Here is a 14,779-nt window from a genome sequence, read left to right on the forward strand (position 1 = left end):
ATTTATGGTTATCAATTCTGTATATCCAGTCACTAAGGTTACCCAGCTTATCAACACAGACCATAGATTTTAAGCAGTGTCTTTTTTAGAGATGAACTTGACACACAAAAAAAGTATCAAGAAAAATTTATTTAAAATAGAGTTCAGAGGAGGGAAGGCCATCTACGTTCCTTCCCCTGAAGGGATGGGTAGCCTCCAGCATGACGGCTGGAAGGACTGCGACCAGATCAGGATGAGGCAGGACCCTTATAGAATTCTGAACTTTGAGCCTTGAGGGCCACCATCTGCTGGCCATATGACTTCATGTTCTCCTCTGAAAGACTTTCCCTCAAACAACTTATTGAGCAGGTGCAGTAGTTTTCTGACCTTCACCTCACTGTACTAGGTCACACCCCTCTCCATCAACCAGAATTGTGGAAACAGAATTTCTGGTTTCCTGCAGTTTGTATTGGTAGGATTACAGGATGCTGTGGTTTATTCACTCCTTATTTCTTTGATATGTGAGTAGAACATTGAACTTAGAATCAAATCTGATTTCAAGGCCCAGCCGCAACATATACCAAATATCACTTAATCTCTTTGTTGAAATATTATAACTTGTGGAAAAGATGGAGGGATCTGAGCTAGATCAGTGGTATCAAACTGAAATAGAATTAATTCCAGGCAGTTTTCCTTGATCCTTGATTTTTATCAATAATTTGGATGAAGGCATAAATGGAAGGCTTTCCAATTTATAGATGACATGACTCTTGAAGGAATTAGTAATATATTAGATGAAAATCTTCTTGAAAGCTGCCTTACCACATGAATCATAGATCATGTGTGGGATGGCTTGGATCCCTACTTAATTAATTACTCAGAGGCCTCTCAAAGTGATGACAGAAAGTTTATTTATTCAATTCTCGAGAAGCAGGGCAGTTCCTGTACCAGTTCACCTGGAGCAGGAAAAGCCGAAGACAAAAGAGAAGCAGTGATATTTATAGACCCTAATGCAAGACCCACCTCCCTCCACTGACCATTATCCTCATTGGCTGAGAATATGATCTTACATTCTAGACGCGAAATCTAACCAATCCCTTTTGAAATGAAGACATTGAAGAATTATGTAAGTTTCATCCAATCATTGAGACCCTTATGTACTACACAGTTTTATATCCTTATATGGAATAATTCCACTCTAAAAATATTGTAATCTTGAGCCTCTCTGTCTTACCTTACCCCTGGGAGAAGAATTACAATCTGAGAAGTCTTCACTAAACCTATTCCACTCAATCATGACCTAGAGTACTTAACCCTTTCAGTTCAAGAACTCCCACCCTACAATCCCAGTGTGGTGAATGGTGAAAGCCTGATGTAACACACTATATCTATGCTGGCTTTATCCATGCTTCACTTTATCTGGTCATCTTACCATCAGTTGTCTTGTCACCATACACATACCCTCTATACTTCTTCCCTCTTCTCCTCTCTCCAAATTTAAAATCATAATCAAATCAGTGCTTCCAAATGACTCTACATTCACAGTCCTCATTTTCCAAACCAAAATACCTTTCCCTGGTCCTCACCCCTTTATATGTGTTGTCGCTCACCTCACAGGGACTAATTATTTATGGATCTCCATTGCTTAGAGCATTGGTTGATACTGTGGCAGGTGAGAGATGAAATGAGTGAGGAAACAAAGGTTCAAGCTTCCAAACACACTGATTTATTAAGAAATGCATGCCAATGTATAATACCTCAGGACTAGGCTTCCTCAGCTTTGGGACTGGACTCTGAATATAGGGTGAAGCATATTAAAAATAGTTAATCAAAGACATCAAATAAGATGAGTTATTAAAAAGAAAGCAATTAAACAGGATACAAAATTAGGTAATATTATTTCTAATTGGAGGAAAGATTAGGGCTTTCTGAGTTAGGAAAGGAAGAACAAACAAATGGAATTTTCTGAGGTGTCCCTCTCCCTACTTGTGTCTGTATTCAATCAAAGGAACATGGAAACAATAACTGACCCAGTACAGGACCAAGTTTTCAAATAAGGCATATGGGTTCATCGAGATCTATAACTGTGAGAAAACTCCTTGCATCATTCGTCAGATCTGACTGGGTTTCTGGTCAGCATAACCTAGGTCTTTAGTTAAGGGTCAACAGATAGAGGTGGTCCAGCTTCCCAGACACACATGGCCAAGTTCAAACAATGCAATAATGTTTTCTCATGGTTCCCACAACTGAATAAAGTTTTCTCACAAGACAAAAATTGGACTAGATCAATAACTGAATAGAAAGGGAGCTAAGCTAGATATACAATTAAATCACAAGATGGAGTCAGTGTGGTTCATTCAATTCCCACAATTTCTTCTGTAAACAGTAAGTGATCAATCAAAAAATGCTTTTTTATTCATTCATCCATTCATTTAAAAAAAGTTATAGTTTTATATCAAAAGACTGACTTAAATGAGAATGAATTTAAGAGTAATAAATGCATGTTCTATACTTGAATTTCAAAGAACATCTTTATAAATGTAAGATAGGAGAGGCATTTCTAAACAATAATTTGTGTGAAAGACTTCTATGTCTAATGTTAGCTTGGTTTGCATTCATTAAGAGGCACGGTTTCCAGAAAAAGGAGCTCTCACACCCTAGATGCTATGTTCACAGGGTTATAGTGCTAGATTTGGAACGGAAAGAGAACTTGAAGGGTAATGAGTAGAAACTCCACATTTTTCAGATAAGTACAAATGAGAAAATAGGTTAAATAACTTGCTCAAAATCACATAACAAATGACAGAACAAAGATCTGAAGTAAAATACTCTGATTTCAAAACCACCAATCTTTCCACTATATTGCCAACCCACCATATATTAAGGAAGATAAGCAGAAATATTACTTGGTCTGCATTAAGGAAAGGATTGTGCATAGGAAAAAGGAAATTATAATCTCTGGTACTCTGCCTTCCTCAGACTATATCTAGAGTATTGTGTTTAGTTCGGGGCACCACATTTTAGAAATGACATTAATAAACTGGAAAGCATCCAGAGGACAGAAACCAGAATGGGGAAGGAATTTGATATCATGTCACATGAGAGTCAGGCAGCTAGGTGGTGCAGTGCATGGAGTGCTGGACCTAGAATCAGAAAGATTCACATTCCTGAGTTCAAATCTTGCCTCAGAAACTTACTAGCTATGTGACCCTAGGCAACTCACTTAACTTGTTTGCCTCAAATTCCTCATCAATAAAATGAGCTGGAGAAGGAAATGGCAAACCACTCAAGAACTTCTGCCCAAATGGGGTCATTGAGAGTTGGACACTACTAAAAAAATGAGTTAATAACAATACCTGAGAGTCAGTTGAAGTAAGTGGGGATGTTCAGTCTAAAGAAGAAAAGATTTATGGGAGTGACATAACTATTTTCAAGAATTTGAAGGGTTCTCATGAAAAATGGAGTTAGACTTATTTTGTTTGGCCCCAGAATGAAGAACACAACCATGGGTAGAAATACGGACTGTTTTGTTTATGATAGAAGGAAAAACTTCCAAACAATCAGCGCTATTCAAAAGCAGAATGGGTAACATGTGTTAGCAGATCACATCCAGAAAGACACCATCTTGAAGAGACTTCAACCATAGGCTTATGGGATGTCAGAAATAGAGGTTTAAATGGATGGTTTCTGAGATCATCTCTCTCTGTTGTATTCCATAGTTTTATGCAATGAAAAGCATATGTGTGCTACATTTCTCATAGTCTTGTTATAAGAAAATCATTTTGTAGACCATAAAATGCTTTATAAATTTAAAGCTATTATGATTATGTGCCCTTCCCCAAGCTAAAGGATACAAGACATGGTTGTCTTCTTATCTGTGTTTCTTGACAGAAGGAATACCATTGTGAAATACCACTGATCTGTGTATGTTGTTGTGGGGAGGGTAGAAGAAGATAGAGAGAGGGCTCAGGTAGGGATAGCTTCCTTTTAATAAAACATTTTTCTGATACACAGCAGCCAACATGTCTGCAAGGGGGAATCGGTGCCTTCTGAGCTACCGAACGAAGATATTTTACCTAAGGCAAAAAAGACATGAGCCAAAGCAACCTTTTCAGCTGTAGGTGCATTCAGTACAGAGGTTGCAACAAAAAAAGAAAGAGAAGGAATGAATATAAACATGCTGTTACTGCTTTGGAAATGGTATACCCTCATACATTCCCTCATATCACTGTCGTTCATAAATTTATTGGATATTTAAATTTGTTATATGTCTATAGACATACAAATGTACCAACATATGTGCATGTATAAATAGCTATCTAAACAATGACAGTAGTTTTGTTCTCCTACACATTGCAACAATAGGTTTCCACTTTAATGTGGATTAGATAGAAACATGAAATCAAACAAAATCCAACCTCTATAAACTCAGTTCCTCCCTTTGAGCTGAAGATGAACTACACTATGCCTATTCAATCCTATAGAAAAGATCTTTCCTTTATTCCCATACCAGCTTTTCTAGACTAAGCTTGAAATCTTATGGTATTTCTGTCCCCAAATTAAGGAAAGAAATCTCAAGAGACTATCACCATAAAGAAAACGTTAATAGCTGGAAATTAAAGTGCAAGAGTTTGAACTGTTTCTGAAATGTTTCTGAATCACGAGGCATCTTTGAGCTATCCTAAGACATAAGTTAAACCTCAAGGATATAGAGAACATCTTCTGTAGGTTATCTTTTACTGTACCATAAAGTGTCCTTTAGCAGTGGCAAAAGCACTAAATCTAGAATTGAAAGACATGGGTTAAATCCTGGTTCTGTCACTATTAGCTCTTTGACCTTGAGCAAATCAGACTGAGCCCTTATCTCCTCATCTATAAAAGGGAAATTACTTTATGTGACTTACCTGTATCACAAAGTTGCAATGGTATGTTTAGAAACTATAAGGTAGAATGTACATGTGCTATTATATACTTTAAAACAATGAACGAAGTCCATTGGATTATTTAAGTGGAAATCATCAGGCCAGGCAGAATGTCTCCACCCAGGTCACAGGCACTAAGTTACAATAAGCAAGAAGCTGGTGTACTTGAACTGTCTGGCTCTTTATGTCCTTCTCAAAAGCCTCAAGGAAGAGAAGTTATTGAATAGAAAGTCGTCATGTATTGGTCAGTGGAAATGCAATAGTCCTGTAAATGGGAGATAGGGACCAATACAATAATATTCATTTGTACTTTTCTGAGGCCAGGTGTCAATATCAAGAAACTTACTCAATATAGGACTAGACAGGTCTTGATGATATACATATGTATATGTTGAATAACAAGTATATATAGCATATTTAATTATATTCCAAGTATTTTTGTTTGGTTTTTCTTTACTTGCTTCTGTGGTGCTTTAAATAATGGAAGAGAATCACTTGCAAAACAGGTTCCTCTGGATCATGTCATTCACCTCTCAATCCATTTACCATTATCAAGGAAGCAGGAAAAATAGTGCAATTGCAAGTTCAAGGAGTACTGTTTCTTTATTCAGCACCCCTTCCCTCAAAAATACTGAAAAACCTCTCCATTTTACTAACATATAAATAACTCTTTAAAAATTATTAAACAGTTATTGTTTGTTTCTAGAAATAAAAATATTTTAAACTTTAGAACCATACCTGGGATTGCTACAAGAAATGCTTACTAACTTTTCTAGGAAGAAAACTAGCCAAATTTTTCAACATTTTTCTGAAGTCTTGCAATAATCTGAAATATCAGAGCATCTGTTATAAAATATTAATAAAATCATAATGGACTACAAAATGCCTAACATTCACATATGCTACTCTTTCATAAATTGCTTAAAAATCAGGTTTATAATAGTAGAAATATCTTGTAAATGCCTTTCTCTAATGTTTGATGCTCAATATTCACTCAAATAATTACATAATTACATAATTTATAGTAGGTAATACATATAGATGACATTCCTAAACTAGTCTATATTTAAGAGTAACTTTAATAGGTAGCTTCAGTCCAATATCCTAAGTTCTATTTCCTAAGCATCTACCCATTTTGTTAGTTTGAGGAAGCCACTTTTACTGTGATTTAGTTTTTCTATTTGTCAAAAGAATTTATTTATCTTACATCATAGAGAAGCTTAATTACTGTCTGCAGAGTTTTCTCAGATCTTATGATAAAAGGCAATATAGAAACATAAAACTATATACATAGCATTAGATACAGTAATATGCTTGTATTATGATGTAACTTATGAACTATTTTGCTTTCACTATGACTTTTAAATCTTCTAAGCGTACGAACTCAGTAACAGAAGAATATCCTTGTATATTTCAAGTTTAATATCTTTCAGAAACTGCAAAAATGTTCTAATTTAATCAAATAATGGTGGGGGAAGGGGAAGAAACTGTACATGAGTACATTAAATCTCACCTATGATTGATTTGAATGCCTTGTAGGTTTTTCTGCCATGACAAGGGATTGAAACTAGTCTCCAAGTTCTTAATACGTGTTATTTTTGTAAATACTAAATAATATTGCAAATTAAACACAACTGTGTAACAGAAAGAATTCTGCTTAATTTCAGGGTTAGGAAGGATATCTGGTAAATCTGATAAATTCAAGGTTGCTGGTTATTTAGATTAAAAAAATGTTCATCAATACATAGAAAGTAACGAAAAGCTACTTAATCTTTTTAAACTAAGCCATAAAAAATCTTAATAAAAATATAATAATTAGCTGCTTGTGACATAATTATTAAAAGACAAGAAAGTACTTGAAGTTAGACAGCAAGCAAAGGGGTCAAATCAGTTATCAATTGTGAATGGAAGAATTAATTTTTAAAAAGCATTTATTAAGCACTTACTGTGTGCAAAGCACTATGCTAGCACTAGGAATACAAATAGAAAAATAAGACAGTGCCTGCTGTCAAGGAGCTCACGTTCTCATGGGGGAGACAACACATATGGAAGATCTCAGCTCATTTGGAAAGATTCTATGGTCATTAGGTACAGTGCCAAAGCAGATGGTAATTCTCTTCTTTAAAGTGATTTCCAGTGATAAAATCATGTCAGTTTCTGATGCCAAACGTTTTCACAATGCCAAAGACTGGTGGCAAGAACTTTCTTTTCTAGGTCTTCAACAGAGTAGTTGTAGTACCTGCAGAAGTAGGCTGCATTTCCATAGGAGTTGCTTCCTGGGACGATGGCTGTGAGAAGTTGACTGGACAAATTGCTATTCACAAGGCTTTTGGGTTCAAGGTCCTGGGCTATCTCCTTCACGGTCTGAGGGGAAATGATAGTCAAAGTGATGATGGTAGTTTGACTTGCCTGGTACATTATACTTTTTGTTACTTCCTTGGGTTAATTTTGCTGCTTCCATTAAGCTGATTTGCTTGCCCTATGCATGGCAATTGGTTGGCATTTAGTGGGGTTGACTCCTTCTCCATAGGAGGTGTTTCTCCAGTGATGGCTCTGAGGTTTGGGCTAAAAATAAGACCATTAGTTTGGAGAGTGCTGTCATTCTCTAGGCTCTTGTGTTTTTCTCTCTGTTGGAGGTAGTCATCAGTCATTGCTGGTGGTACTGAGGAAGAAGAACCCCTTGTTTAAACAATTCTTTTAAATTATCATAATTTTACATTTTTGAATGTCTGTTAGGTACATGGCATCATCGTAAATGCTAACAAACGAAATGCAGTTTCTACAACTAAAAAGAAGCTATATAATATAAATTAATAAATCAGGCCTTTCCACACTTAACTGGGATGTTTTTGATTGATTTGATTCAATAGAGATGAGTTCCCAATTAATTTGACTGACCCATTTAATTAACCTCTTCTAAATAAATTCATGTAGAATATGTAAGGATATGTACACAATATATCATAAAAGAAAATATAAGCTAAATGTCATGATTCATGCTTGTTATCCCTGCTACTGGAGAGTCACAAACTAGAGGAGTGCTTGAGCTTGGGAGTTTGGAGCTATAGTAGGCTGTCAACTGATGTTTGTACTAAGTTCAAAACCAATATGGTGAGCTTCCAAGAGCAATGGACTACTAGATAGTCTAGAAAGCGGCAAACTTACCCAGAAGAAAAAAAAGGAGGAGGAGGAAAAGCTGGAGGTTCATAGATGACAGCAGCTTTCTTTACTTACTAAATCCTATACTTTCTTCATTCAGTTCTATATTTCCCTTCTCCCATAATTCTATACTTTCCCTTTCTATATACACAGTTCTACATTTCTTTGCATCCCTCAGTGTGAAACACAGAATTCATCCCTTCCCTATATTACATATTGCCATAAACTATAATTGATTATGTAACAGTGAGGAATTGTTATATGATACTGTGAAGACTCTCCCAGAATTTCTTTAAATCTGAGACAGAGACTTTATTGAATAGGACAGTGTTTCTGCTAGGAATTTGATCAAAAATTTTTTCTAATCATCAACAAGCTCATTCTTGAAGTATGTCCTGCTTAATAGGACCTGCCAAAGCTTGTACACTATTAGCAATGATTTCAAGAGCCCAGAATTACTTTTAAACTAGGATAGGGTATCAGAAAATTTTATTGTAGTGGGCCAGTAAAAGACTATGTCTGTTGTCCTAGGACCACCACAGTTAAGTTCATAAAGACTTAACACCAGATTGGTTATAACATTCAAATGGGTTCTGGCTAATGGAATTCCATCCTTAGAGTATGATCAGTGTAATGTACCTGTTGCCAGTGTATGTGGTAGGGATTAGTAAGTATGCTTATAGAAAGACATAATGACATGTAATGGAAATGCCCTGCTCTCCAATTTGAAGCACACTCTGACACTGCAGCTGGTTCCAGTCAGCTAACTACATGGTAAAAAGACAGCCTCTTGCTTGATTGGCTGAGTGGGAACCAGAGTATATTCAAAAGGTACTAATCAGCCAAAGTGGGTCTCTTTCTTTCCCATTTCCTTCTTGGTTACATTGGAGAGATTTATGCTGTAAACTTCTAAATAGGGAGGAGTCTTAGGCTTTCCCCACAAGAGTCCAACCTATTCATCTTATAAGAGAGAGAATTGGTAGAAAGTACCTCAGATTTCAAAAATCACCACATGATGAAGATTTTTTTGGCCACAATAACTCTCAAAAATAATTTAGTAAGCTATAGCAAGGTTGTAATTAGAATTGGTGGAGAGACTATTCTTATTAGAAAAATTGCAGGGTTTTGAAATAGTAAAACAAATATTCTTTCTAACAAGCTCATCATCATTTCCTATTATTAGTTGCTATAAATACATTTTTCACTTCTCATATCCTAGTACTTTGTTGATGAACAGATAGCTGTCCCTTAAAACAATTAATATACTAAGAAATAGAGTGATGGATGAGTGGAATAGTACACAAGACACAACACTCAATGACTAGAGTGATCTGCTGTTTGATGAACTCAAAGACTACACCCTCTTGAATAAGAATTCACTATTTGACAAAAACTGCTGGGAAAACTGGAAAATAGTATGGCATAGACCAATATCTTAATACCGTATACCAAAATAAAGTCAAAATGAGTATATGATTTAGATATAAAGACTGATACTATAAGCAAACTGGGAGAGTAAGGAATAGTTTACCTGTTAGATTTATGGAGAATGGAAGAATTTATGACCAAAGAAGAGATAGAGAACATTATGAAATGCAAAGTGGATAATTTAGATTATATTAAATTGAAAAGGTTTTGTACAAGCAAAATCAATGCAACCAAGATTAGGAGGGAAGCAGAATACTGGGAAAGAATTTTTACAACCAATGTCTTTGATAAGGACCTCATTTCTAAAATGTATAGAGAACTGGGTCAAATTTATAAGAATGCGAGTCATTCACCAACTAATAAAATGGTCAAAGTATACGAACAGGCAGTTCATATTAAAGATATCTATGGTCATATGAAAAAATGATCTAAATCACTATTGATTAAAGAAATGCAAATCAAAACAGCTCTTAGGTACCACTCACACTAGTCAGATTGGCTAGCATGACAAAACAGGAAAATTATAAATGCGGGAGAAGATGTGGGAAAATGAGAATACTAATGCATTATTGGTGGAGTTGTGAACTAATCCAACCATTTTGGAGAGCAATTTGAAACTGTGCCTAAAAGGCTATAAAAATGTGCATACCCTTTGACCCAGCAATACCACTTCTAGGACTATATTTCAAAGAGATCATACAAATGGGAAAAGGACACACATGTACAAAAATATTTATAATAACTCTTTTTGTGGTAACCAAGAATTGGAAATCGAGGGGATTTCCATTAATTGGGGAATGGCTAAACAAGTTGTGATATATGGATGTAACAGAATACTATTGCGCTATAAGAAATGATGAGCAGGCAGACTTCAGAAAATCTGGAAAGACTTATATGAACTGCATGAGGGGAGCAGAACCAGGAAAACATTGTACATAGTTACAGTCACATTGTTTGATGCTTAACTTTGATAGACACTTCTCAGCAATGCAGGGTGCTAAGACAACTCCAAAAGGCTCATGATGAAAAATGCTATCCACAGCCAGAGAGACTTATGGAGTCTGAATACAGATCAAAGCATGCTATTTGTTCTCTTTCTTTTTTGTTTTGTTTCTTCTTTCTTGTGGTTCATTCTATTGGTTATAATTCTTCTTTACAACATGACTAACATGAAAATATGTTTAATATGAATGTATATGTAGAGCCTATATCAGATTGCATGTGGTCGTGGTGGGGGAGGGAGGAGAGGGAAGGGAAGGGGAGAAAATTTAACACTCAAAAGATTGTGGAATTGAACGATATAAACTAAGAATAAATAAATAAAATTTTAAAAATTAATATTAAAGAAAAGTCCAGCAAAACTCACCAACACATTGAAAAAGTCTCCTGTTACATACAGTATTCCATACCCATAGTCTCCTACCACTGCAAAAAAGAAAAAGAAATTCTCCTTTTGGGCCGAGCTTGATTATTATAATGATTAATAGAATTTTAAGTCTATAAAAAGAATGAAAAAGAAAGAAATAAATACAGATTTGTATCCAAGGAAGCTCTTATGAACTCTAAATCTGAAGGGAAATACGCACCTTCCCACTAACTCTGTTTTTTTAATGATTTATTCAAGAGACACAGTACAGAGTTGCCAGCTCCATTTTATACTCTATCATAATGAGCAGTTAAGACTAGTCATTTCTCTGTCAGCTTCAATTTTTGTTATTATAATACTGATAGTGAGATTCTTTAATTCGTACTCCTTGCAAACATTTGTAAGAAACAGTTCTCTGACTACACAATATTTTTCAAACATCTATTTTCACCTTCAAAAAAAATTTATCAAGTTTTTACTATGTGTCAGGCTCTGATCCTGCTTCTCAATCACTAGGTGAGATGGCAGACATAAAAACAAAGGGAAAAGTCTGTGACAGATGCCTCACAAAAATAGTTTGGGTATAGAATCAGTAAGAGTATCAGAGTGAAGTCTATGAACCAGATATTCTCCACCTATTTCCAGTGCCCTTAACTAGCTGAGTAATATTTTACAAGTCAAATTATGCTCTCTTGTGTCTTAGACAAGATGAATCTAAGGTCCACCTATAAGGACCTTTACTGCCACTTATAAATGCCACATATTTATAACTCACCTATTATAAATCTTTTCTACTGTGTTGTTTTCTAGAATTACACTGGGACTTTGAACAGTTGAGGGTAGGACACACTAAGCTTGCATTTATGTGGTGCTTTACACTTTATAAAGTGCTTTCTTTCCAATTACTCACTGAGTTAAGTAGTACAAGGCATATTAGTCACATTTTACAAATGAGTACTACCTATATGACCTTGGACAAGTCAGTTAACCCTGTTTACCTCTGTTTCTTCATCTGTAAAATGAGTTGGAGAAGGAAATGGCAAACCACTCCAGTGTCTTTGCCAAGAAAAGCCCGGATAGGGTCATGTAGAGTCAGACCAAAGGATGACTGAACAAGAGTTTCCTGGAGGTGGAGAGGTTAGCAACAGTCAGCTGCTGACTCTCTTGCAGATTCTTTGCTGATCCTTCACTTGGTTTATCTCAGTTAGTTAGCAAGCCTTTATTAAGCCTTGCTAAGCACCAGGCACCATTAAGCACTGGCAATGCAAAGAAAGGCAAAGCAAACAAACATAAAACAACAACCAGCCTTCAAGGAATTTACATTCTAGTGGGGGACACAACATGTAAATAACTAGATAGATCCAAGATACACAGAACTGATGGGGGTAATCTGAAAGGCATGAACATTAAAGACTAGGAGGCTTGGGAAAAATCTTTTGAGAATCCAGACAAGAAATGAAGAAAGGACGATTCCATGGTGATCCTTGGAGTCCCCCTGGGATGTTGAGGATGCAAGTCACGGGGTAGTGCTTGACTTTGGAAGGCAGTTAGAGAGAGGAGAATGAAGACCAGGGAACCCCTGAGAGTAGCAGTTTGGAATCAGTCCCTTGCTGAGTTGCAATCTGGGACTTAGCTTTCCTCACCCCATGCTAGCTGGTTAGTATCTACATCTGGTTAGTATTGCCACACAGAATAAAGTCACAAATAAACTTGAAAATCTGTGGTCAAAAATATTATTTGTTTTTATATAATGTATTTCAAAATCAGGATTTGGCGATGGAAAGAGACAAAAGGAAAAAAGAAAGGGAGGGAAATATTACTAAAAGTTAAAAAGGGCTAACTAGGATCTGAAATGTGTGTGTCAGCTAGAGACAAACAGCTCTTTTCACATTCTTTTGAATGAATGTTCTGCTGATCTCTTGGGCTATGGGTACCAAAGCAAGTTATCAAAATGGGCAGGAAGCATAATGTAGTATAAAAAGCATAGGACTATGATTTTAAAATCTGGGTGCTAGTTCCAATTCTGACACTAACTACCTATGTTCTTTGGAGCAAATCACAAGTTTCTTGGGCTTCAGCTACCTCATCTGTAAAATGAAGGGCTAGCTAATATTTGAGGACTCTTCTAGCTATAAAACTGTGCTTTTAAGTTTTCACCATTTATCTTTACCCTTTGAAATAATAATTAGATCCCCAGAAATTTAAAGTTTGGAAATATTTGCTTTCATTTTCATAGTTATATTTAAAAATTAGCTTTAGAGAGGATTGAGCCAAGCTGGCAGAGTAAGACAGGAACTCACCTGAGCTCTTTAAATTCTCTCCAAGTAACACTTCAGAACAAATTCTGGTTCAGCACAACCAACAAAAGGACAGGGTGAAATAATTTTCTAACTCAAGACAATTTAGAAGGTAGACAGAGAAGGTCTATCTTGCTGATGTGAAAGTGGGAAGCAATCCAGTGCAGGTGGCCTGGGCAAGCCAGCAGCGGGTCCTACCCCAGTGAGCCAGTGCAGGCCTTGGGAACAACTGAATCAGCTCTCAGTTCACAGACCATAACAGGACTGCACAACAGGTCAGAAGGAAATTACAGGGTACACTTTGCTGGCACTGGGTACAGGACTTTGTTGCAATGCCCAAATGGGGATCTGGGTCACAGACCCAGGTCAGGGTGAGATGGAGCACTAGCACAAGGGAGCAGGGATCCTGATCTCTGGTCCAGTGCAGAAAAGAATGGAAAAGATCAAGGACAAGTAGACTGGGGGGATGAGGGGTGAGGTGTGGAAAATGAGAAGTAAGCTGTGACTGGGAGGAAGGAGGAATTTGTCTCGGGTAACTTGTTTTTGTGGGGAGGTCTGACAGAAGTTTTACGATGTTGGTGCTCCCTGGATTAGTGATAAGTACCTTGTTAAATCTTACCTCCTGTTAGTATAATGATGTCCAAATTAAATACTTTGGTTTTGCCTTTGAGGAAGAGAGTTTATTATATTTTGTGAATTTACCCTGGAAATCCACATGCATATTCATAATGGCTGCTATGAGTATCTCATTGGCCTTACAAATGGACAGAATCGCAAAATCTAAAAACCTCTGCTTGGAGACAGGAAGGCACTAGGGGAGGAAATGGGTATCTTGGGAAAGGAGGATTTACCTTATTTCTCCCAGGGTAGGGAGAGAATGGGCTAAAGCATAGAACTTTGTGAAAACTGAGAACCAAGGCTACAGAAGGGAGAACTCAGAGATTTAGAAAGGTGTTTGCAAGGAACTGATGATCTGACACTAGCAAAATGGGTTCATCAAATGACCATTTAGGGGTCCAGGCCACACTCTAGCGGGGACAAAATCAAGGTATTAGCATCTCACATTCATTGTTAAAACAAGTAGCAGAGGAATGTCATATATATCAACTGGAAAAGGAATGAACTGTTCCTCAGGTAGTAACTGGAGAGATAGCAAGGGGAAAAGTCCCAGCCTGAATTTGGCAAATAGATTATGTTGGACTCCTACCCCAAGACAAAGGATGCAAATTTATATGTACTTAGGTTGATGCCTATTCAGGTGTACTAGTGGCTTGTCCCTATAAGAACGCAAACCAGAAAAACACCTGTAAAACTCTAGACATCATAAGGCTATATTATAGAATTCCAATGCAAATTCAAAGTGACAATGGGTCACATTTTAAAGAAAATGAAATGAAGAGATATTGTATATTAAATATAGAATGGACATATCATATTCCATATTATCCACAAACATCTGGGTTAATGAAAGAATGAATGGATTACTGAAAGAACAGTTAAGGAAGTTAAGTAATAATAATTCTTATCAACATTGGAAAAATAATTTGCTCACTGCTTTACATAATTTGAGTAATAGATAACTAGAAGAAATAACACCTTTAGACAGAATGATGACCTAGAATCTGCAT

General features: G+C 36.4%; 1 long non-coding RNA gene across 1 annotated transcript; it reads right to left on the bottom strand.

Moving 5' to 3' along the window:
* Positions 1-2,561: 2,561 nt before the first annotated feature.
* On the bottom strand, positions 2,562-13,415 carry LOC140511360 (uncharacterized). Its single transcript, XR_011969515.1, has 3 exons — positions 13,155-13,415; positions 10,855-10,913; positions 2,562-7,563 (listed from the first exon to the last, which is right to left on the bottom strand). It is a non-coding gene; the product is annotated as an uncharacterized lncRNA (long non-coding RNA).
* Between the last annotated feature and the right edge of the window lie 1,364 nt (positions 13,416-14,779).

Source organism: Notamacropus eugenii, chromosome 6 (genome assembly GCF_028372415.1).
Source record: "Notamacropus eugenii isolate mMacEug1 chromosome 6, mMacEug1.pri_v2, whole genome shotgun sequence".
In the NCBI taxonomy this organism is placed as follows: domain Eukaryota; kingdom Metazoa; phylum Chordata; class Mammalia; order Diprotodontia; family Macropodidae; genus Notamacropus; species Notamacropus eugenii.